This window comes from Prionailurus viverrinus, chromosome A3, assembly GCF_022837055.1.
Source record: "Prionailurus viverrinus isolate Anna chromosome A3, UM_Priviv_1.0, whole genome shotgun sequence".
NCBI classification, from domain to species: Eukaryota; Metazoa; Chordata; class Mammalia; order Carnivora; family Felidae; genus Prionailurus; species Prionailurus viverrinus.
In genome coordinates this window covers 89854998-89882017 of record NC_062563.1, presented here as the reverse complement: position 1 = coordinate 89882017, position 27020 = coordinate 89854998, and the positions used below count along the sequence as shown (strand labels likewise).

At 40.4% G+C, this 27020-nt stretch overlaps 1 long non-coding RNA gene across 4 annotated transcripts; it reads left to right on the top strand.

Moving 5' to 3' along the window:
- Positions 1-27020, top strand: LOC125163037 (uncharacterized). 4 transcript variants are annotated; one of them, XR_007151243.1, is made up of 8 exons: positions 1-329; positions 402-469; positions 1066-1139; positions 2569-2699; positions 22020-22162; positions 22835-22947; positions 25404-25507; positions 26744-27020. It is a non-coding gene; the product is annotated as an uncharacterized LOC125163037 (long non-coding RNA). The 4 variants fall into 4 exon arrangements; XR_007151244.1 differs by having other exon boundaries at positions 3-329; positions 25453-25507; XR_007151242.1 differs by lacking the exon at positions 25404-25507 and having other exon boundaries at positions 7-329; positions 1069-1139.

Genomic DNA, 27020 nt, shown 5'->3' with positions numbered 1-27020 from the left:
CACTTTCCTTGGCCGCCTGCGCGGTCCCAGGGTGTGGGAAGAGGTCAAAACGAAAGGGCCGGGAAGCACGGCCCCCGCGGGGGATCCTAGCCCAGTTCTGGGCGTGGCATCATTCTCCCACCACCACCTAGTTCCCACCCCCTCGCTGCCTCGCGTTCACTTCCCCTCAGGGACGCATCCGCCTTCCAAGTTCACATCGCACCTTTTTGCGCAAGGGACTTCCTCCAGGCCAGGCCATCCTGCTCTGTGCTGGGTGTCCCTGTGAGCGGCCAGCAGAAGCCGAGTGGAGCGCATGCCAGTTTGGACTCTGGGAACTCACCGCTCTCGGGGTAACGGAACCTACCTCTGGGAGCACCACAGTGCTTCTCGGAGTATGGTAAAAACCTCTTCTCCCTTCCTAGACTCAACAACTCTGTGCGCCAGCCAGTTTCCCGTCCTCTGAGATGTCTGACTCCTCCTGGTCTTACAGGTCTGTGTTACACCGATTTCTGCACCCACTCACGTTACACTTTTCCTAGTAGTCAATTGCACCTACTCCCAGCTTCGGAGAGAGGACAGCACTTACCTCCATTTTGACTTCAAACTTTCTAACTGATTAAATTTTTTCTAGTTTATCTTTTAACTCAGGCAGAAGACCTAAAACCTATCCCCCTCAGGCAATAGGGACTGCCCAGCTGCCAGCCACACCCCATGTGATTGACCTCAAGACAATGGTTGGTTTGAAGGTCACAGCCTATCTGCACGCACCCACAGACCTTTGTCCCACGTTTTCCTTATATAAGTCTTGAAGTATTTTTGGTACTTTGGAGACAGTCCTCGAGGGCTTAGTCTGCTGTCTTCCCAAGTGTTGGCCTCACTGAAATAAATTTATTTCTGGTTTGACCACCACCTGTTTCTCTGCCTTTGGATTTTGTCAGCAGCAAATGGCCAAACCTGGTTTGGGACCCCTGCAGCCAGGTGCCCTTGCACCCCTGTGCCTCAGCTACACTTCAAGTTTACACAATCACCTAAATGTGTACTTCGAGACCCATACTTCAGAATACCCGCTTTCTGATTTTTTTCAAGGAGAGAGGGAAGATGAGAAGGTTGGGAGACAGGTACAAATCTCCTTAACAAGACTTCAGAGTTTGGCAAGAGTGGTAAGCAAGCCTTCACAGGGCTGTTCTCTCTCTGATGATAGACAGCAAGGCTCCTGGAAAAACAAATTTTGCTTCCTTGTGTTGTGTGGGCTGTATCATGCCAACACTAAAACAATTTGGGGGGAAGGTTTCTACTGGTCACTATGGGTGCCTTTACTACAACCTTTTTGTAAAACATGCAGTTCAGGGGCGCCTGGGTGGCTCAGTCCATTAAGTGTCTGACTCTTGATTTCAGCTCCTGATCTCATGGCTCCTGAGATCCAGCCCTGAGTTGGGCTCTGTGCTGGCAGCTCGGGGATTCTCTCTGTCTCCCTCACTCTCTGTCCCAAACCCCTCCCTCAAAATGAGTAAATAAACCTGAAAATTTTTTTTTTTAAAAATGTGCAGTTCAGGGGCTCCTGGGTGGCTCAATCGGTTGAGCGTCTGACTTCAGCTCAAGTCATGATCTCATGGTTTGTGGGTTCAAGCTCCAGGTCAGGCTCTATGCTGACAGCTCAGAGCATGGAGCCTGCTTTGGATTCTGTGTCTCCGTCTCTCTCTGCCCTTCCCCACGCTCGTGCTCTGTCTCTCAAAAATAAATAAAACATTTAAAAAAAGTGCAGTTCAGACTGTATGTCACTATGGAACATACTCTAACAACAAATGAAACTTCAAAGAAACTTTAAACATCATTTAGTATATTTCTTGTTAAAATGCACAGTATTATTTTGAAACTGTTTGATGTAAATCAGGACCAAAAAAAAGTAACTATGCTAATGTTGTTAGGAGCCAAGATTTCCAGTGTTAAAGAGACCAGGTATAAATTGAAGGAAGTTAAGGGAAAATCTGTAAACTTCAATTTGAATTAGAATCCAGAAAATTGTAGAATTTATTGCAATTACTTTTACTCTTATACAATAACACTAAAACCATGTTTTTCTCTTCTGGGTATGTTGGTTCTCCAGTACCTATCATTAACCTTTTTAAGAGTTCTTCCTGCAATAATGGCAGAGATTAGAGTATGCTCTGTGAAAAGTAATAAAAGGAAATCTCCTTTAGAATGCAGTTGGGAAGCCCTCAAGGTGAGCTCTCAGGCCCTATGACTTGTCAATTACAGACCCAGGGGAAGAGAAGGACCTTGCACATGGCCACTCCTATCCCAGCAAGAAGGAAGGCCTTTCTCCTCCCCTGGCAACAGCCCAGCCAATGAGAGACTGCAACAATGCAGCCAATGAAAAGCCACTATACTTTGAACTCCCAGTTTTCACCAATGGACTTTCTGTTTATAACAGCCGAGCTTCCCCTTTCCTCTATAAAGGAACATTCCTCTCGTTGAAGGGAGTTACCTATAGTTTCTTGGGAGAGTGTGTGCTGTGGCTTGCGATTCTCCGCTGTCCCCCAATAAATCCATTTTTTGCTGTTAAAATAGCTGGCAGTTTTGTTTTGTAAGGTTAACTTACTTGGTGATCAGAAGTGGGATGCGAAGAAGACCCCCAGCAACTCTGAGGCTGGTGAACAAACCTGACAGCACCCACAGAGCCATTTGGGCTCACTGCTTTCTCGCTGACCCTGGAGTTTGCGGTAAGTTTCCTCCTGGATTTGGGGCTCTGCGCTTTGTGTTTGCACTCTCCGGGCTTTATTAGGATCTGTTTTATGCCCTGGTTGTTTGTTTTGTTTTCACTTTGAAAGTGCTCCTTTGGCCTTTGGTCGGACTTCTTTTGGGGTCTGGATTGTTCCTATTGGAACGGTGACGGTCTTCACTCTGATTCCTTCTGGAACCAAGCTGCTACTGATGAAACTGTGCTGTTTAGGAGTTTTTCCCTTTGCACGAGAGAAAAACCTAGTAATGGGATTGCAGTCATCAAAATGCTCTGAGAGTGCTGCTCCCTTCCTTGCCCTTAGTGGGACTCTGACTGGTTTTGTGTTTAAAAACTATGGTCCTTCTGCATGCACATTTATAAACTAAGTGGATTGACTTAACCAAAAGTAATTTAGAGCACCGGTGCCTGGGTGGCTCAGTTGGTTAAGTGCTGAGCCTGCTTGGGATTCTCTGTCCCTCTCTCTATGCCCCTCCCCTGCTTTCTCTGCTCTTTCTCTAAGATAAATAAACTAAAAAAGAAAAAACAAAAAAACAAAAAAACAAAAAAACAAAAGCAAACACCACCAATGGCCATTATGGGGAACTTTTGATCTCTCCGAACTTAATTTAGTCAAAGTTTTAGAAAGCTATGGGTACTTAATAGAAAAAACAAAAACAAAAACAAAACAAAACTGGGATGCCTGTTTTAAATGGTACTGATAGAGTAGACAGACATGTATTGGAGGCAAGGATGGTGATAAATAGGGTACACATTAGAAGCCTGGGGGCACAACATCCTGACTTTGTGGCTCCCAAGACCCTTCAACATCCTGGCCTTGTGGCCACCAAGACACCAAGTAACAGATCAAGAGCCACAGGTGCAGAACATGCCCTCTCCTCTTCAGCCTCTGCCCCAGAGTAACCTATAGTGTCATTGTCATGTATTTACATTGTGATTTTAACCCTGCCCCTGTGGGAGGAGATGGACAGGACAGTTCCAGCAAGAACCTTGTAGGGCCCAAAACTCGTCCTCCTAATTGGCAGGAGGAGTCCCTTAGATGGTTGGAAACGACCTCAGTTAGAGACTGACCTAGCTATGACCCATAACCTATGCAAACATAAAAAGAAAAGACACCCCTAATCCTGGTGCAGTTGCTACCTCTGGGTCTGCTCTCTGTCCCTTCTTGACAGTGTTCTGTGCTTAGTAAACTGCTTTGTGCTTGCTACCTTCCTTCAGGCTGTCGCTGAGTATGGATCCTCAAATAAATCTTTCGTGGGGAATACAAGCATTTAGGCCTCCATTCACACAATGCAGACTCTCCCACGGGTAATAATACCTTGAGACTTCCAGATATTTTCAGACCTAGCCTCTTCTAAACCTAGCTGCTTCCAGAAGGACCTGTTTGGTAACAGTCCACAGGGACAGAGTGGTTTACCTGGACTGGGAGAGAGCCTGGAAAATTCTTTTCTGAGGAAGATGATTATCTGCCTCCTCCCACTCTCCACCCCCCCTGCTCCGCCAATCTTATTTCAAGCAATATTTCAGCAGTTTGTGAATAATATTTAAATGGGCAGTACCACCCATAGAATTCCCTTAGTAATAGCACAGTGGTCCTGGGTGGCTCAGTCAGTTAAGTCTCTGACTTCGTCTCAGGTCGTGATCTCACAGTTTGTGAGTTCAAGCCCCATAATGGGCTCGGTGCTGACAGCTTAGAGCCTGGAACCTGCTTCAGATTCTATGTATCCCTCTGTCTCTACCCCTCCTGCACTAGTATTCTGTCTCTGTCTCTCTCTCTCAAAAATAAAAACATTAACAAAAAAATTTTTTTTAAATAGTGCAACGGTTCCCAAATTTGTTTGCACATTGGTCACCAGGGAACTACAAAAACACTGATGCCTGTGTCTCATAGGCCTGGACTTAGGAATTTTTTAATAAAATTTTTGTTCAGTTTACTTAAACTAAAAAAAAACCAAAAAAACAAAAAAACAATTCACCCATTTCTCCCACCCTCTATCTCTTATAATCACCATCTGTTCTCTGTATTTACACGTTTGTTTTTGTTTCTAGTTTTTGTTTTTGTTTTTTTAGATTTCACATGTAAGAGAGATCATACTGTGTTTATTTTCTGTCTGACTTATTTCCCTTAGCATAATGTCCTTGAGGTCCATCCATGTTGTTTCACATGGCAAGATTTCATTCTTTTTTAATGGTTGAATATTTATCCATTCATTCATCTATGGATGTTTAGGTTGTTACCATATCTTGGCTATTGTAAATAATGTTGCAGTGAACAGGGGGTACATGTATCTTTTCAAGTTAGTGTTTTTGTTTTCTTTAGATATTTATCTAAAGAAAATACCCAGAAGTTGAATTGTTGGACCATATGGTGGTTCTATTTTTAATTTTTTTAGGAACCCCTGTACTGTTTTCCATAGTGCCTACACCAGTTTACATTCCCATTAACAGTGCACAGGGTTTTCTTTTTTCCACATCCTCTTCTTATTAACACTTGTTATTTCTTGTCTTTTGAGTTTAGCAATTCTAACAGGTGTGAGATGATAACTCATTGTGGTTTTGATTTGCATTTCCCTGATGACTAATGATACAGAGCATCTTTTCTTGTACCTGTTGGCCATCTATATGTCTTCTTTAGAAAAATGTCTATTCAGATTCCCTGCCCATTTTTTAATCAGATTGTTTTGTTGTTGTTTTGTTTTTTGGGTGTTTTTGCTGTTGGGTTATGAGTGCTTCAGATATTTTGGATATTCACCCCTTATCAGATATATGATTTGCAACTATTTTCTCTCATTCAGTAGGTTGAGTTTTCATTTTGTTGATGACATCCTTTGCTGTGTAGAAACTTTCAGTTTGATGTAGTCCTATCTATTTTATTTTTTGTTTTTCATTTGGTTTTTAAAGTTTTTATTTTAATTCCAGTTAGTTAACATACAGTGTCATATTAGTTTCGGTGTACAATATAGTGATTCAACACTTTCATACATCACCAGGTGCTCGTCACAAGTGCACTCCATGATCCCCATCACCTATTTCAGCCAGCCCCCCACTCCCCTCCTCTCTGGTAACCATCAGTTTGTCTTCTATAATTTAGAGTCTGTTTCTTGATTTCTCTCTCTCTCTCTCTCTTTTCTTCTCTTTGCTCATTTGTTTTGTTTCTTAAATTTCACATATGAGTGAAATCATATGTTATTTGTCTTTCTCTGACTTATTTGGCTTAGCATTATACTCTCTAGCTCCATCCATGTTCTTGCAAATGGCAAGATTCATTCCATTGTGTATATATACCACATCTTCTTTATCCATTCATCAATCAATGGACATTTGGGCTGCTTTCATATGTTGGCTCTTGTGATAATGCTGTTATAAACTTAGGGGTGCATATATCCCTTTGAATTAGTGTTTTTGTATCCTTTGGGTAAATACCCAGTAGTGAGATTCCTGGATCACCGGGTAATTCTATTTTTTACTTTTTGAGGAACTTCTGTGCCATTTTCCACAGTGGCTGCACGAGTTTGCATCCCTATGAACAGTGAACGACATCCTTTTTCTTCACATCCTCAACAACACCTGTTGTTTCTTGTGTTGTTGAATTTAGCCATTCTTACTGATGTGAGCTGATAGCTCATTGTGGTTTTGATTTGCATCTCCCTGATGATGAATGATGTTGAGCATCTTTTCATGTGTCTGTTGGCCATCTATATGTCCTCTTTAGAGAAATGTCTGTTCACGTCTTCTGTCCAGTTTTTAATTGGATTATTTGTTTTTTGGGTGGTGAGTTTTAGAAGTTCTTTGTGGATTTTGGACACTAATCCTTTATCAGATATGTCATTTGCAAGTATCTTCTCCCATTCTGTAGGCTGCCTTTTAGTTTTGTTGGTTGTTTCCTTTGCTGTGTAGAAGCTTTTTAGTTTGATGTAATCCTAGTAGTTTATTTTTGCTTTTGTTTTCCCCTTGCCTCAGGAGACATCTAGAAAAAAGTTGCTATGGCCTTTGTCAAAGAGGTTACTACCTGTGTTCTCTTCTAGGATTTTTATGGTTCCAAGTCTCATATTAGGTCTTTCATCCATTTTGAATTTTTTCTCTGTATGGTGTAAGAAAGTGGTCCACTTTTATTCTTTTGCACATTGCTGTCCAGTTTTCCTAACACCATTTGTTGAAGAGACTGTCTTTTTCACATTGGATATTCTTTCCTGCTTTGTCAAAGATTAATTGACCATATAGTTGTGGGTGTAATCCTACTTGGATTGGTTTGTTTGTTTGTTTGTTTGTTTTTGCTTTTGAAAGAGGGACCTGGTTAAATACACTGTGGTACATCTACATCAATGTATAATATGCAGCCATAAAAGTGAATGAAAATTTCTGTACACACTGATGTGAAAAATTGAATGAAAAAGGCAAGGTGAAGAACAGGAAAAGAGTATATACTATGTTACTTTTTTCACAGTAAAAAGGGGGAATAAAATATATGTACTTAGGTTGTACATATTAAGTACTGTAATCCCTGATTAATTATAAAACTAGTTAACTACAGAGGATGGTGAGGGGAAGATAATCTACACATAGTGTACCTTTTGGTACACTATTCAAAATAAATAAATAAAATAGGCTATTCAAAAATAAATAAAATAGGCTCTTAAAGGAATACGTAAATGTACCAGGACAAATAGAGAAAGATTATATCAGAATTTTAATCTTTGTCGACTTGCTTGGCATTTTAACCTTCATAACATTAAACGAACTAATATTTAAGAATTTAAATATTTAAGAATTTAAATTTAAATATTAAATATTTAAGAATTTAAATTTAATTTAATTTTTGCTATTTAATTTTATTTAGATTTGAGTCTTTCAGCAAAAAGTCCCCTTTGGGAATTCTTCACATCTTGCAAGGATGACATGCAAGGAGAACATCAAGTTCGCCACCCTAAAATTTCACAAAGGAAATCTCTAAACTTATGTAAAGAACATCCATGCTGAAATGACTTTGACCCAAATGTAACAAAGAGTACAGACTATGAATAAAACAAGAAAGTTTCAGAGAAATATGAGACCTCCTAAACTCATTCTGTTGTTACTAATCAAATTGCAAAACAATAGTCTTTATAAAAATATTTCAAGAATATAGTTAGTTCCTTCTACTTTTGAGACAAAAAATTTAAACAGAAAGCTTGACAAAATTACTGCTATAGACTGCCAACTATTTTTGGTGGTAGAAGATGAGGGATTTTTGACATTTGATGAAGATATAAATTTCCTTCTATAAAATATGTTACTAGAAACAGTTTTTATAATTAAAGTCTGCTGTGTATATAAAGGTTAATGATATTATTAAATGTGCTACTTCTGTATGCTGTACCTCAGACACTTGAATATGTACAAGCGAGCATACTTTTTTTAAAAATAAGAGCATCGTACATTAAAAAAAGGGGGAGGGTTGCCTGGGTGGCTCAATTGATTAAGCGTCTGACTTCCGCTCAGGTCATTATGATTTCACAATCTGTGAGTTGGAGCCCTGCATCAGGCTCGGTGCTAACAGCTCAGAGGCTGGAGCCCACTTTAGATTCTGTGTCTCCCTCTCTCTGCTCCTCCACCACTCATTCTCTCTTTCTTTGTCTCTCTCTCTCTTTCAATCTCAAAAATAAATAAACATTAAAAAAATAAGCAATCTCTATCAAAATAACACAAGCATTCTTCACAGAGCTAGAACAAACAATCCTAAAATTTGTATGGAACCAGAAAAGACCCTGAATAGCCAAAGCTATCTTGAAAAAGAAAACCAAAGCTGGAGGCATTACAATCCCAGACTTCAAGCAGTATTATGAAGGTGTAATCATCAAGACAGTATGGTACTGGCACAAAAACAGACACTCAGATCAATGGAACAGACTAGAGAACCCAGAAATGGACCCACAAACGTATGGCCAACTAATCTTTGACAAAGCAGGAAAGAATATCCAATGGAATAAAGACAGTCTCTTCAGCAAATGGTGCTGGGAAAACTGGACAGCAACATGCAGCAAAATGAACCTGGACCACTTTCTTACACCATACATGAAAATAAACTCAAAATGCATGAAAGTCCTAAATGTAAATGCCATCAAAATTCTCGAGGAGAAAGCAGGGAAAAATCTCTTTGACCTCGGCTGCAGCAACTTCTTACTCAACGTGTCTCTGGAGGCAAGGGAAACAAAAGCAAAAATGAACTATTGGGGGGTGCCTGGGTGGCTTAGTAGGTTAAGCGTCCGATTTCGGCTCAGGTCAAGATCTCACGGTTTGTGGGTTCGAGCTCCATGTCGGGCTCTGTGCTGACACTTAGAGCCTCGAACCTGCTTCAGATTCTGTGTCTCCCTCTCTGTCTACCCCTGCCCTGCTTGCACTCTGTCTCTCTCTCAAAAATAAATAAACATTAAAAAAAAAGAACTATTGGGACCTCATCAAAATAAAAAGCTTCTGCACGGCAAAGGAAACAATCAGCAAAGCTAAAAGGCAACTGACGAAATGGGAGAAGATACTTGCAAATGACATATCAGATAAAGGGTTAGAATCCAAAACCCATAAAGAACTTATCAAATTCAACACCCAAAACACAAATAATCCAGTGAAGACACGGGCGAAATACATGAATAGACACTTCTCTAAAGAAGACATCCAGATGGCCAACCGACACATGAAAAAATGCTCAACATCACTCATCATCAGGGAGATACAAATCAAAACCATAATGAGACAACCACCTCACCCCTGTCAGAATGGCTAACATTAACAACTCGGGCAACTACAGATGTTGGTAAGGATGCAGAGAGAGGATCTCTTGCACTGCTGGTGGGAATGCAAACTGGTGCAGCCACTCTGGAAAGCAGTACGGAGGTTCCTCAAAAAAGTAAAAATAGAACTGCCCTTCAACTCAGCAACTGCACTATTAGGTATCTCTCCAAGGGATACAGGTGTACTGTTTCAAAGGGACACATGCACCCCAATGTTTATAGCAGCACTACTGACCATAGCCAAAGTATGGAAGGAACCCAAATGTCCATCGACAGATGAATGGATGAAGAAGATGTGGTATATATATATATATACAATGGAGTATTACTTGATAATCAAAAAGAATGAAATCTTGCCATTTGCAATTAAGTGGATGGAACTAGAGGGTATTATGCTAAGCAAAATTAGAGAAAGACAAATATCATATGACTTTACTTGTATGAGGAATTTAAGATACAAAACAGATGAATATAAGGAAAGGGAAGCAAAAATAATATAAAAACAGGGAGGGGGACAAAACGTAAGAAACAAATATACAGAACAGAGGGTTGCTGGAGGGGTTGTGGGAGGGGGGGATGGGCTATAAATGGGTAAGGGGCATTAAGGAGTCTAATCCTGAAATCGTCGCACTATAGGCTAACTAACTTGAATGTAAATTAAAAAATAATTAAAAACAAATAATTAAAATATGAAAAAATAAATATTGAAAAAAAAAAAAAAAAAAAAGAGCATCGAGGATTGTTGGCAATAAACAGAGTAGACCTTTTGCATATTCCAACCAAAGTAAACTATGTGATATACAAGATACTTTGGAATTGCTTTATCCTGTACTTCCACAAGATGTTCAAACAAGGTAAAATAGCAGATTTTAACATTAAGGAAGCTGTTTGACCAAAAGAAAGCCTTGACATTTTACTTTGCAGATAACAATAGCAGCAAAGCAGGACTCTAACAACTCATAGTAGTTTGAAGATAAAGGAGTTTATTTGCTGGAAACTTCTCAAGAGGAGTGCCTGGCTGGCTCAGTTGGTAGAGCATACAACTCTTAATCTTGGGGTTGTGAGTTCAAGCCCCATGTTGCTTAAAAATAAAATCTTAAAAAAAAAAAAATAAAAGAGACTGCTGAATTAGTAATCAACTGAGTCGTCATGTCCATAGGTGATACTTGCTGTTGGAGTGCAAATTTATAGATGAAAAAGTGCAGGGAGGAGGCTAGAATAATAAACCATGTGACGATGGATTAACATTGCCGACATCAGTATGAACTCATTTAGCTAAATACAGATCCAATGGGATAAAGAGACAAATATATATATATATATATATATTTTTTTTTTTTTTTTTTTTTAGTTTAAAGAGTGAGCCTGTGGGAGAGGGGGGCAGAGGGAGAGAGAGAATCTTTTTTTTTTTTTTTAATTCAAGTTAGTTAACCCAGTGATTCATTATTGCATAGTGCTCATCCCAACAAGTACCTTCCTTAATGTCCATCACATTAGTGCATCTCCCACCCACCTCCCCTCCAGCAACCCTCTGTCTGTTCTCTGTATTTAAGAGTCTCTTATGGTTTGCCTCTCTTTCTGTTTTTGTCTTATTTTTCCTTCCCTTACCCTATGTTCATCTGTTTTGGTTCTTAAATTCCACATATGAGTGAAATCATATGATATTTGCCTTTCTCTGACTCACTTATTTTGCTCAGCATAATACACTCTAGTTACATCCATGTTGTTGCAAATGGCAAGATTTCATTCTTTTTCACCACTGAGTAATATTCATTCCATTGTGTATACATACGACGTCATCTTTATCCATTCATCAGTCGGTAGACATTTGGGCTCTTTCCATAATTTGGCTATTGTTGATAGTGCTGCTATAAGTATTGGGGTGCATGTGCGCCTTTGAATGAGCATTTTTGTATCCTTTGGATAAAAACCTAGTAGTGCAATTGCTGAGTTGAAGGGTAGTTCTATTTTTACTTTTTTGAGGAACCTCCATACTGTTTTCCAGAATAGCTGTACCAGTTTGCGTTCCCACCGACAATGTGAAAGTGTTCCCTTTTTTTCTGCATCCTTGCAAACATCTGTTGTTTCCTGAGTTGTTCATTTTAGCCATTCTGACAGGTGTGAGGTGGTATCTTGTGGTTTTGATTTGTGTTTCTCTGATTGATGAGTGATGTTGTGCATCTTTTCATGTCTGTTAGCCATCTGGATGTCTTCGGAAAAGTGTCTATTCATGTTTTCTGCTCATTTCTTCACTGGATTATTTTTTGGGTGTTGAGTTTGATAAGTTCTTTATAGATTTTGAATACTAACCCTTTATCCAGCTGTCATTTGCAAATATCTTCGGCCATCCCATCGGTTGCTTTTTAGTTTTGTTGATTGTTTCTTTTGCTATATAGAAGCTTTTTTATCTTGATGAGGTCCCAACAGTTCATTTTTGCTTTTGTTTCCCTTGCCTACAGAAACATGTCTAGTAAGAAGTTGCTGCAGCTGAGGTCAAAGAGGTTGCTTCCTGTGTTCTCCTCTAGGAATTTGATGGTTTCCTGCCTCACATTTAGGTCTTTCATCCATTTTGAATTTACTTTTGTGTGTGGTGTAAGAAAGTGGTCCAGTTTCATTCTTCTACATGTTGCTGTCCAGTTTTCCCAGCACCATTTGGTGAAGTGATGGTCTTTTTTCCACTGGATCTTCTTTCCTGTTTTGTCAAAGATAGGTGGCCATACATTTGTGCATCCATCTCTGGGTTCTCTATTCTGTTCCATCAATTTATGTGTCTGTCTGTTTTTGTGCCATTATCCTATTGTCTTGATGATTACAGCTATGTACTACAGCTTGAAGTCTGGGATTGTGATGCCTCCAGCTTTGGTTTTCTTTTTCAACATTACTTTGGCTATTTGGGGTCTTTTGTGGTTCCATACATTTTTTAGAATTGTTTGTTCTAGGTCTGTAAAGAATGCTGGTGTTATTTTGATAGGGATTGCATTGAATGTGTAGATTTCTTTGGATATTATAGACATTTTAACAATATTTGTTCTTCCAATCCGTGCTTTTCCATTTCTTTGTGTCTTTAATTTCTTTCATAAGCTTTCTATAGTTTTTAGCAAACAATCCTTTACCTCTTTGATTAGGTTTATTCCTAGGTATCTTATGGTTTTTGGTGCAATTGTAAATGGGATCAATTCCTTGATTTCTCTTTCTGCTGCTTATTATTGGTGTATAGAAATGCAGCTGATTTCTGTATGTTGATTTTATATCCCCTGACTTTGCTAAATTCATGTATCAGTTCTAGAAGTTTTTTGGTGGAGTCATTCATGTTTTCCAGCAGAGCATCATGTCGTCTGTTAAGAGTGAAAGTTTGACTTCTTCCTTGCCAATTTGGATGTCTTTTATTTCTTTGTTGTTTGATTGTGGAGGCTAGGACTTCTAGTACTATGTTGAACAGCAATGGTAAGAGTGGACATCCCTGTTTTATATGTGACCTTAGGGGGAAAGTTCTCAGTTTTTCCCTATTGAGGATGATATTAGCTGTGGGTCTTTCATATATGGCCTTTATGATGTTGAGGTGTGTTGCAGACTTTGAGTCTGGAGTTCTCTCTTGTCCAGCAAGAGAGTGGATGCGGAATTGAATACAAGAGAGGCTAATGTCCAGGAGGAGACAAGACCCCTGAACAGCTTATTGAGCTCTCAAGGTTTAAAAAAAATTGTTTTTGCTTATTTATTTATTTTTGAGAGAGAGAGAGAGAGAGAATGAGCAGAGGAGGGGCAGAGAAAGAGGGAGACACAGAATCTGATGCAGGTTCCAGGCTCTGAGCTGTCAGCACAGAGCCCGATGTGGGGCTCGAACTCACGGACTGCAAGATCATGACCTGAACCGAAGTCGGACACTTAACTGCCTGAGCCACCCAGGTGCCCCTCTCAAGGTTTTACATATGTGGTGAACGTGCAGAAGAAAACAATAAGATAGTGACCATTAATTTGTGTGTGTAAGAAGCAAAGGGTTTGGTGGGCAAGTGGCATTAGAAGTTGAGATTAAAGAAAAATGATATATTGGATCCAGATGTTGGAAGGACAGTGTTTCTCTGTGGGTGATACAGCCAAGTAGCTGTTATCTCCAAAGCTTAAGATTGCTGGAACATGCTGCCTTAAGGTTAACAAGGCACTTTTCATTAACTAACCTTGGGCACTTTCGCCCCATAGTGGCTTTCCACCTCCAACTGTCCTGGGACACTTTCATCCTGTGGAGGCATCTTCCCACCGTAAGCCTTATTTTACTTAGTGACTAACTAACCTTGGGTGCTTTCACCAGATGGTGGCTTTCCGCCTCTATGTTTTGTCTTACTTAGTGACTGGCCTTGAGAGCTTTCACCCTGTGGCAGCTTTCCGCCCTAAGCCTTGTTAACCCATTGGTGTAAGCATACAGAATTCTTAAACTTATTTCCCACAGAGGTGTGTTCCTTCTATGCCTACTTTCTTGAGGGTTTTTATCAAGAAGTGTTGCTACATTTTGTCATATGCTTTTTCTGTATCTATTGAGGGGATCATGTGGTTCTTATCCTTTTACTGATGTGGTGTATCACATTGATTGATTTGCAAATATTGAACCAGCCCTGCAGCCCAGGAATAAATCCCAGTTGATCATAGTGAATAATTATTTTAATATATTGTGAATTCAATTTGCTAGTGTCTTGTTGAGAATTTTTGCATCCAGCTTCATCAGGGATATTGGCCTGTAATTCTCCTCCTTGGTGGGGTTTTTGGTTTTGGAATGAAGGTAATGCTGGCTTCAGAGAATGAGTTTGGAAGCTTTCCTCCCATTTCTATTTTTTGGAACAGTTTGAGAAGAATAAGTATTAACTCTTCCGTAAATGTCTGGTAGAATTCCCCTGGGAAGCTCTCTGGCCCAGGACTCTTGTTTTTGGGGAGATTTTGATAACTGATTCAATTTCTTTGCTGGTTTTGGGTCTGTTCAGATTTTCTGTTTCTTCCTGTTTCAGTTTTGGTTGTGCATGAGTTTCTAGGAATTTGTCAACTTCTCCCAGATTGCCCAGTTTGTTGGCATATAATTTTTCACGGTATCCTCTTTTAATTGTATTTCTATGGTGTTGGTTGTGATCACTCACTCCTCCTTCATTCGTGATTTTACCTATTTGGGTCTTCTCTCTTTTCTTTTTGATAAGTCTGGCTAGGGGGTTATCAATTTTGTTTATTCTTCCAAAGAGCCAGCATTTTTGTTTTAATCTGTTCTACTGTGGGTTTTTTGTTTGTTTGTATATTGCTTTCTTCTGCTCTAATCTTTATTATTTCCCTTCTGCTGGCTTGAGGCTTTATTTGCTGGTTCTATTCTAGCTCCTTTAGGTGTAGGGTTAGGTTGTGTATTTGGGACCTTTCTTGATTCTTGAGATTGGCCTGCATTGCAGTGTATTTTCCTCTTAGGACTGTCTTTGCTGCATCCCAAAGGGTTTGGACTGTTGTGTTTTCATTTTCATTTGCTTCCATGTGTTTTTTTTATTTCTTCTTTAATTTCATGGTTAACCCACTCATTCCTTAGTAGGATGTTCTTTAGCCTCCATGTATTTGAGGGCTTTCCAAAGTTTTTCTTGTGGTTGATTTCAAGTTTCATAGTGTTGTAATCTGAAAATATGCATGGTATGATCTTGATCTTTTTGTATCTGTTGAAGGCTGATTTGTGACCCAATATGTGATCTATTCTGGAGAATGGTCCATGTGTACTTGAGAAGAATGTGTATTCTGCTGCTTTAGGACATAATGTTCTGAATATATCTGTTAAGTCCTTCTGGTCCAGTGTGTCATTCAAAGCCATTGTTTCCATAGGGTGTCTGGGTGGCTCAGTCAGTTAGGCATCAGACTGCAGCTCAGGTCATGATCTCATGGCTCGTGGGTTCGAGCCCCACATTGGGCTCTATGCTGACAGCTTAGAGCTTGGAGCCTGCTTCCGATTCTGTGTCTCCCTCTCTCTCTGTCCCTCCCCTGCTCACACTCTGTCTCTCTAAAAAATAAACATTAAAAAATTAAAAACAACAACAGCAACAAAAACCCAAAGCCATCATTTCCTTGTTGATTTTCTGCTTAGATGATCTGTCCATTGTTGTAAGTAGGGTATTAAAGTCCCCTACTATTATGGTATTATTATCAATTAGTTTCTTTATGTTTATTATTAATTGGTTTATATATTTGGGTGCTTCTAAATTGGGGGCATAAATATTTATAATTGTTAGATCTTGATGGATAGACTCCTTAATTGTGAGATGATACTTTTCTTCATCCCATGTTAGTCTTTATTTATTTATTTTTTTAATGTTTATTTATTTAGAGAGAGCACGTGTGTGAGTGGGGGTGGGGCAGAGACAGCGAGAATCCCAAGCAGGCTCCATGCCATCAGCACAGAGCCTGACGCAGGGCTCGAACTCACGAACTGTGAGATCATGACCTGAGCCAAAACTAAGAGTTGGACGCTTAACTGACTGAGCCACCTAGGAGTCCTAGGCTTTGTTTTCAAATCTAGTTTGTCTGATATAAGCGTGGCTATTCTGGCTTTATTTTGCCATCCATTGGCATGATAGATGGTTCTCCATCCCCTCACTTTCAATCTGCAGGTGTCTTTAGGTCTAAAATGAATCTCTTGTAGGCAGCATGTAGATGGATCTTATTTTTTTTATCCATTCTGATACCTTGTGTCTTTTTCAGAGTGATTTTTGAAAGATATGAATTTAGTGCCATTGTGTTACCTGTTAGAGTTGGTGTTTCTGGTGATGTTCTCTGGTCCTTTCTAGTCGGTTGCTTTGGTCTTCTTTTCTTTTTTTTTTTTTTTTTCTTCCACTCAGTGTCCCCCTTAAAATTTCTTTCAGGGCGAGTTTAGTGATCACCAACTCCTTTCATTCTTGTTTGTCTGGGAAACTCTTTATCTCTCCTATTCTGAATGACAGCCCTGCTGGATAAAGAATGCTTGGCTGCATATTTTGCCCATTCAGCACAGTGAATATTTCCTGCCACTCCTTTCTGGCCTGCTAGGTTTCAGTGGACAGGCCTGCTGCTAACCTTATGTGTCTACCCTTGTAGGTTATGGATCTTTTGTAGGATCTAGCTCCTTTCAGAATTCTCTCTTCATCTTTGCATTTTCCAAGCTCCCCTATGATATGTCATGGTGTTGACCTGTTTTTTCATTTCTCGGGAGTTCTCTGTGCCTCTTGGGCTTGAATGCCTGTTTCCTTCCCCAGATTAAGGAAGTTCTCAGCTATAATTTGTTCAAATAAATCTTCTCCCCCTTTTTCCAGCTCTTCTTCTGGGACTCCTATGATATGAATATTGTTTTGCTTTATGGAATCACTAAGTTCTCTAATTCTCCCCCTTGTGATCTAATAATTTCCTTTTTCTCTTTTTTTCAGCTTCATTATTTTCCATAATTTTATCCTCTGTATCATCTAGTCTCTCCTCTGCTTCTTCAATCCTTATTATGACTGTGTCCACTCAGTTTTGCCTCTCAGTTACAGTATTTTTTATTTCAGTCTGATTAGTTTTTAGGTCTTTGATCTCTGCAGCAAGGGTTTCTCTGGTGTCCTCTATGCTTTTTTCAAACCCGGGTAGTAGTCTTATGACTGTTATTCTAAATTCTTGTTCAGATATGTTGCTTATGTCTGTTTTGAGCAAGTCCCTGGCTGTGATTTCCTCTTGACCTTTCTTTTAGGGACAGTTCCTCCATCTTGTCATTTTGGCTAAGTTTCTGTCTTTTGTGTGTTTAAAAAAAAATTTTTTTACGTTTATTAATTTTTGAGAGGCAGAAAGAAACAGAGTGTGAGTGGGATAGGGGCAGAGAGAGAGGGAGACACAGAACCTAAAGCAGGCTCCAGGCTCTGAGCTGTGAGCACAGAGCCCCATGCAGGTCTTGAACTCCCGAGCCATGAGATCGTGACCTGGGCCGAAGTCAGATGCTTAACTGACTGAGCCACCCAGGCATCCTTCTTTTGTGTGTTTTAAATGCTTGTTATGTTTCCTGAACCTGAGATTAGTGCTGTATTTAAAAGGGGTCATACACTGTCCAGGGCTTGGCACTTCAGAAAGTGTTTCTGGTATATGCTGTGTGCACTCTGCTGTTGCATCTTGGCCACTTTTTGTTGCTAGTTAGTCCTCTGCAGAGCTCCTCCTTGCTTCCAGTGGGGAGTGTTTGGACCTTTAACTAGGTGTGCTTGATTTGTTTGTTGAAGTAAGCCTGGAAAAAATGGGCAGTGGGGGAAAGCCTGATCCCCCAAAAAAGAGAAAAGGAAAAGGAACAACAACAAAAAACAGAGAATCAAAAAATTGTAAGTCTGATTCCAAAGAAAAAGAAAGAAAAAAAAAAAAGAAAAAAGAAAGGAAAAGGATAAAAAAATCTGATCCCCCCCCCAAAAAAAAGAGATAAAAGGAAATAAAAAAAAAAAGAAAGAAAGAAACTATGAGCCTGATTCCAAAAGAAAAACAAAGAAGAAAGAAAAAAAAGAAAAAAAAAGCAGGTCTGGTCCTATTTTCACCAGAACTGCAGGTGACGTTTTGAAGCACTTGATTTTCAGTATGCTTGGTGCATGTGGGGTGCTGTCTGTCCTGGAGGAGAGGCTCTCTGTGTTGGCTCAGAGTCAGTCTTACCCCAGTAAATAAGCATTTTCCAGGTACACAGGGGTGGGGTTTGGTGTAAGCGGGTCCTGCCTCCATTGGGGCCGCTGTGTTGCTCTCTGAAGTCCCCCTGTGTTGGTGTCAGGGGGGGAAATGGCACCATCCCAATCTCCCAACTCTGGACTGGGGATCTCACACCCTTTGCTGTTCAGGAAGCCCTCACAGAATATCGAGGGTAGTCAGTCCACACTGTACCACAACTCTCTCGCATTTTTTTCTTTGGCATGTGGCTGGTATTCAAAACCCAAAGTCTTAAAGCACCGGGCAGGGAAAGAGGGAGAATCTTAAGCAGGCTCCACATTCAGCACAAAGCCCAATGCGGGGCTCGATCCTATGATCCTGGGATCATGACCTGAGCTGAAATCAAGAGTCAGACACTCAACCAACTGAGCCACGCAGGAGCCCCAAGAGGCAAATAATCATACACAGTGTGTATATACAGATATATTTCCAAGCTCTGCCCTCTGAGAGGGTCAAGAAGCAAACACCCCAGTAGCAATGAGCATACGCAGTGCCCAGATCTTGGTTTCTCATACCATTCTCTAATAAAAGAGCCAGGGCTTCTTGGAAAAATGGCTGATTCTAAAATCAGGTGTGAGAAATAGCCTGGAGCGTCCTGTAGTGCCTGAAAGTTAAAAAAAAAAAAAAAAAAAAAAAGTACTTAAAGAATGAAAATACCTAAAATGATAGGAATATGTCAGAAAGACATGGGAGGCAACTGAAGGTGATCCCAGCAGCCAAAGCAGGACAAATTGAGCAATAAAACCAAATAGTATTGGATTATAACCTATAGTATAAAGTAATTATCCATGAGTCCACATGCTATAAATAAATAAAAGAATAAATGGGGAATAGACAAATCTCCCACACAGATTCCAGATAACTTATGTAGATACCTGAAAGGAGTGTTTATGCTCCATTGTATGCTTTACCTCAAGTTGGGGGAGCATAACTCCCCACCGCTTATGTGTGGACTGTGCATAGCGAATTCTTTCAAATTGTATCGTATGTAAAGGCATAAGAAAGTGGAGAAACATGACAAAAACTACCTCAGCCTGGAAATCAAGATCAACATCAACAGTGATGAATCATGTTGATACCATGTACCCTTGATGTGATGTGATAGGAATGTCAGTTTACTCTGTGGTCTTCCTCTCCAAAACCCATAATCCCATTATAATCATGAGAAATCACAATGGAATATTCCTCAGCAATGAAAATCAGGAACAAACTGCTAATCCATGCTACAGCATAGGTGAACTTCATGAAAGTAGCTAGACACAAATAACTATGTTTTGTATGATTTTGTTTGTATAAAATTTCTAGAAAGACCAAAATAATAGAGCAAATCAATTAGGCATAGGCATGAGGGAACTATTTAGGGGTGATAGAAGTGTTCTAAAATGATCATCGTGTTTATGCTCTTAAATTTAAGTTTTTGATCTATTTTAAATTAATTTGTGTATGGTATGAGGTAACAGTCTAACTTGTTTTGTTTTGTTTTTGCCTGTGGATATCCTATTTTCTTAAAAATACTTTGCTGAGCAAATTGGCCTTTTCCTTATTGTCAAAAATTTATTGACCAGAGATGTGGAGATTTATTTCTGGGCTTTTGATTTTATTTCATTGGTCTATATGTCTATCCTAATGCCAGTACTACACTGTTTTAGTGACTGTAGCTTTGTAGTAAGTTTTTGAAACTGGGAATTGTGAGTCCTTTAACTTTGTTCTTTTTTTCTCCAAGATTTTTTTGACTATTCAGGGCCCTTTGAAATTTCATGTGAATTTTAGGATGAGTTTTAACATTTCTGGAAAAAAAAAAAGACCAAAAAATTGCCATTGGGATTTTGATAGGGATTGCATTGAATTTGCATATTTCCAATCCATGAACATGGGATATTTTTACATTTACTTAGGTCTTCTTGAATTTCTTTTAGCAATGTTTTATAGTTTTTAGTATATAAGTCTTGTGTCTCCTTAGATGACTTTATTCCTGAACATTTTTCCTTTTTGATGATATTTTATTTTATCATTTTAAAGTTTATTTATTTTTGAGAGAGAGAGAGACAGAGACAACATGCGTGGGAGAGGGGCAGAGAGAGAGGGAGACACAGAATGCCAAGCAGGCTCTGCACTGCCATCACAGAGCCCAATGTGGGGCCCAAACTCATGAATCGTGAGATCATGACCTGAGCAGAAACCAAAAGCCCCAGGCACCCCATTTTTGATGATATTTCAAATGGAACTGTTTTCTTAACTTTCTTTTTGGACTGTTCGTTGCTAGTAAATTGAAATGCAACTGGTTTTTATGTGTTGATTTTGTATCCTGCAACTTTGCTGAAGTCAGTTATTAGTTATAACATTTGTGGGTGACTGTGTGTGTGTGTGTGTGTGTGTGTGTGTGTGTGGAGAGAGAGAGAGAAAGGATGTTTTGTATCCACAAATAGACAATACCTATTTTTTAATGACCCAAAGAACATTTATAAAAATTCATCATGCACATAATGATCTGTATAAATCTCCAAAATTCTCTTAACATAATGTAACAAAATGAAACATAAAGCAATAAAATAATTTTCTAAAAAACCACAGGAAATTCTTAAACCACATTTTTAAATAGCTCAGTTCAAAGAAGAAATATAAATCCATGCATGAAATAATACCAGTGAGAACATGACTTTAGACACCAATTGAACTCTGCTCAGGAGAAAATTTATATTACTAAATGTTTTTTATAGAAAGCAAAAAATACAAAAATGAACCAAGTGTTCACCTTATATATGGTAGGGAGTCTTTGCAAAAACCAGAAATTCATTCAGACAAAATAAAACAGAAAAAAAATTTTTTTTTATTCGATTCACAGCCCTGATAGAGAAATCCGAAAAACTGGTCCAAAGAGGATAGAAGCCCCAGGTGGCTCTCGGGTTGCTTTCTGAACCAGGTAACAGAAAGAAATGAATCAGCTACAGGATGAATCAGCTACAGCTGTTTTGAGTCTTATCATTTTGCTTAAGATTTAGTTGCCATGGAGAGAGTATAAAATTAGCCTAGGTCAGGTTTCGTGTCTATTTTTTAATCTAGAAAAGTGTAGAACCACCGTATTCACTGATGGCTTCACTAAACCCATAGCCCATAAGGAAGGGTTAGTTCCACAGGAAAAACTGGGGTAGTTTATCAGAAGGGACGATGGATACAGAGTGGTGAAAACAAGCTGTCCATTACATACCTTTAGAAGCTAGATTTTTGCGAGGCTGTTAACTATAGCATTTATCTATAGTACCCAAAATTATGAGTGCTCAATATTAACTGAATGGTTAAGTAAAACATAGCACATTTAAGATGGCCTATGATGCAGCCATTACAAACGTGTTTTGGATCAATATTTAAAGATTGAGAAATTTGCTACAGAAATATTGAATATAAACTGTGTAGAGCCTGTGAATTAAATTTATTTTATTTATTTAAAAAAATTTTTTTTAACGTTTATTTATTTTTGAGACAGGGAGAGACAGAGCATGAACAGGGGAGGGTCAGAGAGAGGGACACACAGAATCTGAAGCAGGCTCCAGGCTTTGAGCTGTCAGCACAGAGCCCAGCGCGGGGCTAGAACTCACAGACCGCGAGATCATGACATGAGCCGAAGTCGGCCGCTTAACCGACTGAGCCACCCAGGTGCCCCTAAATTTAGTTTAAAAAGTTTTATTTATCCATATAACCAACACCTGAAAAGAATGCATAAAGATGTGGTGTGTATGTATGTATATCTACATCCTAATATCTGAATTTGTAATATGACCTTATTTGGAAAGGAGATTTTTGTGGATGTAAAAGTAATTAAATTAATGATCTTGTGATGAGATCATCCTGGATTATCCTCATAGGTCCTAAATCCAACAACCGGTGTCCTTATAAGAGGCAGAAGAGGAGAAGACGCAAACTATAGAGAAGGCCATGGCCATGTGAAAACAGAGATAAAAGAAGCCACAAGCCAAGGAATGTCTAAAGCCATCAGAAGCTGGAAGGGGTAAGAAATGAATCTCTCCTAGAGCCTTTGAAGGGAATATAGTCCTCCCGACACCTTAATTTCAGACTTTTTGCTCACCATAACTACGAGGGAATAAATCTCTGTTGTTTTAAGCCATCCAGTTTGTGGTAATTTGTTACAGCAGCCCTAGGAAACTAGTAATCTCTGTATGCTTAGATAGATGGAAAGATAGAAAAAAAATATAAAATTTATTTTCCCGAAATGTCTATATTTTTCCACAACAATCCGACTTCAGCCAGGTCACGATCTCGCGGTCCGTGAGTTCGAGCCCCGCGTCAGGCTCTGGGCTGATGGCTCAGAGCCTGGAGCCTGTTTCGGATTCTGTGTCTCCCTCTCTCTCTGCCCCTCCCCCATTCATGCTCTGTCTCTCTCTGTCCCAAAAATAAATAAACGTTGAAAAAAAAAAATTTAAAATGTGACTGTAGAGGCACCTGGGTGGCTCAGTCGGTTAAGCTTCCGACTCTGACTCAGGTCACGATCTCATAGTCAGTGGGTTCCAGCCCCATATCAGGCTCTGTGCTGACATAAAAAAAGAAAGAAAGAAAGAAAGAAAAAAAGCATTACAATGTGAATATAAAGAAGGCTAGTACATTTAATGTCAGACAAAACAAAATTTAAGCAAAAAAGTTAAGTGTGCTTATATTCTTATAGGCAATTCTGCAGTTGAATGCTGGTCACCGTGATTCAGGGAACCCCCTCCAACTGTGTCTCCTGTTGGCTACTCTGAATGCCTGGCTCATGTGGGGTCTTTCCACTTCCTTCAGGTACAGGTGTCCCCTTCTCCTCCAATCTGAAAGTTTGCTTTATTTCACTTTTACAAAAGACCCGCATCAGCACCTTTTGCTAGCGGAAGGACTTTTGCTAGTGGAAGGAAATCTGAAGCTGATTTTCACCTTTAGGAACTGGTCATTGTTATTTTGCTTTATGCCGTTTCCGTTTAGGAAAGGGATTATAGGAACATTCTACTTTCAACGTTTATTTATTTTTGGGACAGAGAGAGACAGAGCATGAACGGGGGAGGGGCAGAGAGAGAGGGAGACACAGAATCGGAAACAGGCTCCAGGCTCTGAGCCATCAGCCCAGAGCCTGACGCGGGGCTCGAACTCACGGACCGCGAGATCGTGACCTGGCTGAAGTCGGACGCTTAACCGACTGCGCCACCCAGGCGCCCCAGGAACATTCTACTTTCAGAAAACAGGGAATCTATTCCCGTCTCCCACCTCCTTCCCTTTGCTTTGGTGTCCTGGTTCAGAAGGTGTCAGGAGGGTGGTTTGGGATTGGGTCTCTCTCCCTCCTCTGCTGCCGCCTAGGTTCCTGCCCTGTCTGACCACAGCATTCAGTGTGCTGGGTCCCCCACGTGTCAGGGAAGGGGGCATGAGACATTTACAGAGAGGGGTTATTACCACCTTTCAAGCGCTCATAACCCATGTGGAGGGATAATGAGTAAAACCTGACAGAAACCCACCTGCACCATCCTGTGAATTTCGCTGTCTTCCTGGTGACTATTTTCTATTCTCTAAGGGCTGAGGTGGGAATTAAAGTTATTATTTCTTGTTGGTAGGGTGGGGATAGAGGGACGGCCGGGCAGTGAAAACACAGCCTAACTTATTTTTGGAAACCGCAGAGCAGAAGCTGTTGTCTTGGTATTCTAGTTGCCCAGTATCCCCAGATTACCCAACAAAGCAGGCGCCATCTAACCAGGCGGATTCTGGAAAGAGTAGCTCATTGGGGAGTCACCGCAGCGTGGAGGATCACTAGCAACAGCACCAGGACCCTAGGCAGGGGTAACGCCCGGGCTGTCCAACCACCACCAGGTGGCACCAAAGCGCAGCCGAGACCTGGAGATTCGCGTCCTGCCGCCTCAGATAGGAGAAGTTGGGGATGTGGAGAATCAGATGCTGCGTGGGGTGTCTTGAGAAGGGCCACGGTCCTTTGTCCCCTCCCTTGCCCCCTGGGCCAGAGCTCCCCTGAAAGGATATCCCTCCCCTAGTTAGGGATGTGAGGTCCCAAAGTGGAGATTCTCTGGGAGGACAGGCAGGCACCTGGAGAGGTGTCAAGATGGTATCAGGACCAGAGGACCTGAGGACCTGAGGACCTGAGTATTCGAGGTTTCACAAACGTGGCTGGGAGGGGGCCGGCAGAGTGGAAGTGGCCATGAGGTCTCGGCCAGTAGGGCATGTGCCCAAACCGGGAAGTGAGGGAGACAGGCCACAAATCTATGTTCTGCATAGCTGTGGCAGGTGACAGGCCTGGGAGAAGACGACCATCTATCTCAAGGGATGTCACAGCAGGGGGGAAATGGCCTCAAAACATTCGGATGACCTTCCTGGAAGGCAACAAGGGTTCCCCTTACTTAGATGTGGGAAGGAGAAATCCCTAATTGACGGAAAATCCTGAAAAAACAGGAATGCCGGAGTTTGCCTGGAAGTGGCTAATATTTGTGGGTGGTTGGTGGGTTTTATTTTTTTAATGGCCATTAGGAATAATAAGCCTCAAAAAAGAGGACAAGTTTTGTAACAGAAAAATAAAGTTACATTTTGTTTTACCAAAGCTAGATCATGGCTTGTGAAATGCACATCAGCTACAAATATTCATATAAATTGCACATAAGAAACCTTAATAAATTCCAAAAAGCAGAAATTATACTTAACTATATTCTGTAGCCACATTGTAACCAATAAATATTTAACACACACACACACACACACACACACACACACACACACACACAAGAAAACCCAGCCACTTGGAAATCATAAGAGGGGGAAAAATGATTCTAAACAGCACTAGAGTCATACAGAAATGAAAATTACAATACCAGAATCTTTAGAAAAAGAATAAGCAAGAAAACACAACATATCAACACTAAGGTATATGGACAAAGCTATGTTTTCAGATATAAACTCATAGCTTTAAATACTTCTGTTAGCCAAGACAAAGAGAATTTAATCAACTGAATACATCACTTAGAATTTTAGAGAAGCAATAAATTCTTAAGAAAGGAGTAAAGAAATAACTGTGGAGGTAAATTAATTAGAAAAAAGAGAAGAGAAAAAAAAGTTCTTTTTTAAGAACTAATAGACAAATGAAAATGTACATCTTTTACTTACTTGTTCTTCGGAAAGTACTTAGCCATTTGTCCGAGCAGAGGGCCCTTCCCTCCTTCCAGTTTGACCACTGTGCTCCTCTAAGGAGAGTCACAATACACCCTCCCTCATAGGTCAGAGCCCACTCCCATAAGATCTGACACAACCTTCAAAATCTTGCAGTTCCTACACCTGCATAACTGGGACAAGATTGGGATGTTCTTGAGGATGACTGCAGGTTGGTATGAGTCATTGACCAGTTGGAAAGGGCTTACACTTATGTGTGTGTTTGTGTGTGTGTGTGTGTGTGTGTGTGTGTGTGCGCGCAAGTGTAAGGGCGTACATGGTGTGTGGGTGTGTACAAGTATGATGTACAAGTGTGGGTGTGTGCACACAAGTGTGGTGTGTACATATGTGGGTATGGGTATACAGGTGCAGGAGTATGTTTTCTTTTATTTAAGAAAAAATTAAAAAAAATTTTTTTTAACGTTTTTATTTATTTTTGAGAGGGAGAGACAGAGCATGAACAGAGGAGGGTCAGAGAGAGGGAGACACAGAATCTGAAGCAGGCTCCAGGCTCTGAGCTGTCAGCACAGAGCCCGACGCGGGGCTCGAACTCACGGACCGTGAGATCATGACCTGAGCCGGAGTCGGACGTTTAACCGACTGAGCCACCCAGGTGCCCCAAGAAAATTTTTTTAAATGTTTACTTAACTTTGAGAGAGACAGAGTGTGAGCAGCGGAGGGGCAGAAAGAGAGGGAGAATCTGAAGCAGGCTCGAGGCTCTGAGCTGTCAGCACAGAGCCCGATGTGGGGCCTGATGTCACGAACGGCGAGATCAAGACCTGGGCGAAAGTTGGATGTTTAACTGACTGAGCGACCCAGGCACCCCGGTTGCTTTCTCTCAATCCTAGAATTATTCTGAATTGTTGAAACCAGATGGTGTCCAAGCATCCAATCCCAACACAGAAGTCCATTTTTTATGTGTTCTACAACCACTGGTAGGCATGTATTATGAAACAAGGATTTCAATGGGTTCAAATTATGTACCCAAAACCAAAAAAGGAGCTACCGGAAAGGAACTATTTTGATTTTCTTGTCCACCTATATCAATCATCTCTAATAACAGCACCATATACCAGGGACTCAGTGCCAAACAATCATTATCTCAGTTAACATTTCATTGTGTAGGAAGTGCTATTATTTATTCCCAACAGATAGGGCTCACAGAAGGGTTAAAGTGATTTGCCCTGCATCACACAGCTATCCTAATGCTGACCCTCAGTGAGGTTTGGATGGCTCCCAAGATGCCACTTTTATCATCATTCTATAAAAAGTATTATAAGTATTTTTATCAGTATTTTGAAAGTATTTTAAGGATTTTTTTTCTCCGATGCTTTGAAAATTATTTTTTCTCCATTCTTGTTGTATGCATTTAAAAAATAATATGTATGTCTGCCTTGGTCTTTTTCAGCCCTAGATATGACCCCAACCAGGATTCCCAGTGTAACCAGAGCATGGGACACCATGTTGTGGTATGACCTCTGTGAGATGGCCACAGAATCTGAAGGTATTTCACTTGCATAAAGTCCAGACCCCTTCTTGCCCTGTAAGAATCTGCCCAGGTGGGAAGACCTCCTTGTTCTCATAACCCTTTGGTCTCTAGTCTGGCTTCAGAATCTACTCTTCATCATTCTGCTGTCCTGCTTCTCACAAATGAGCAAATATGGCACCGACTTGCATTAAAACAC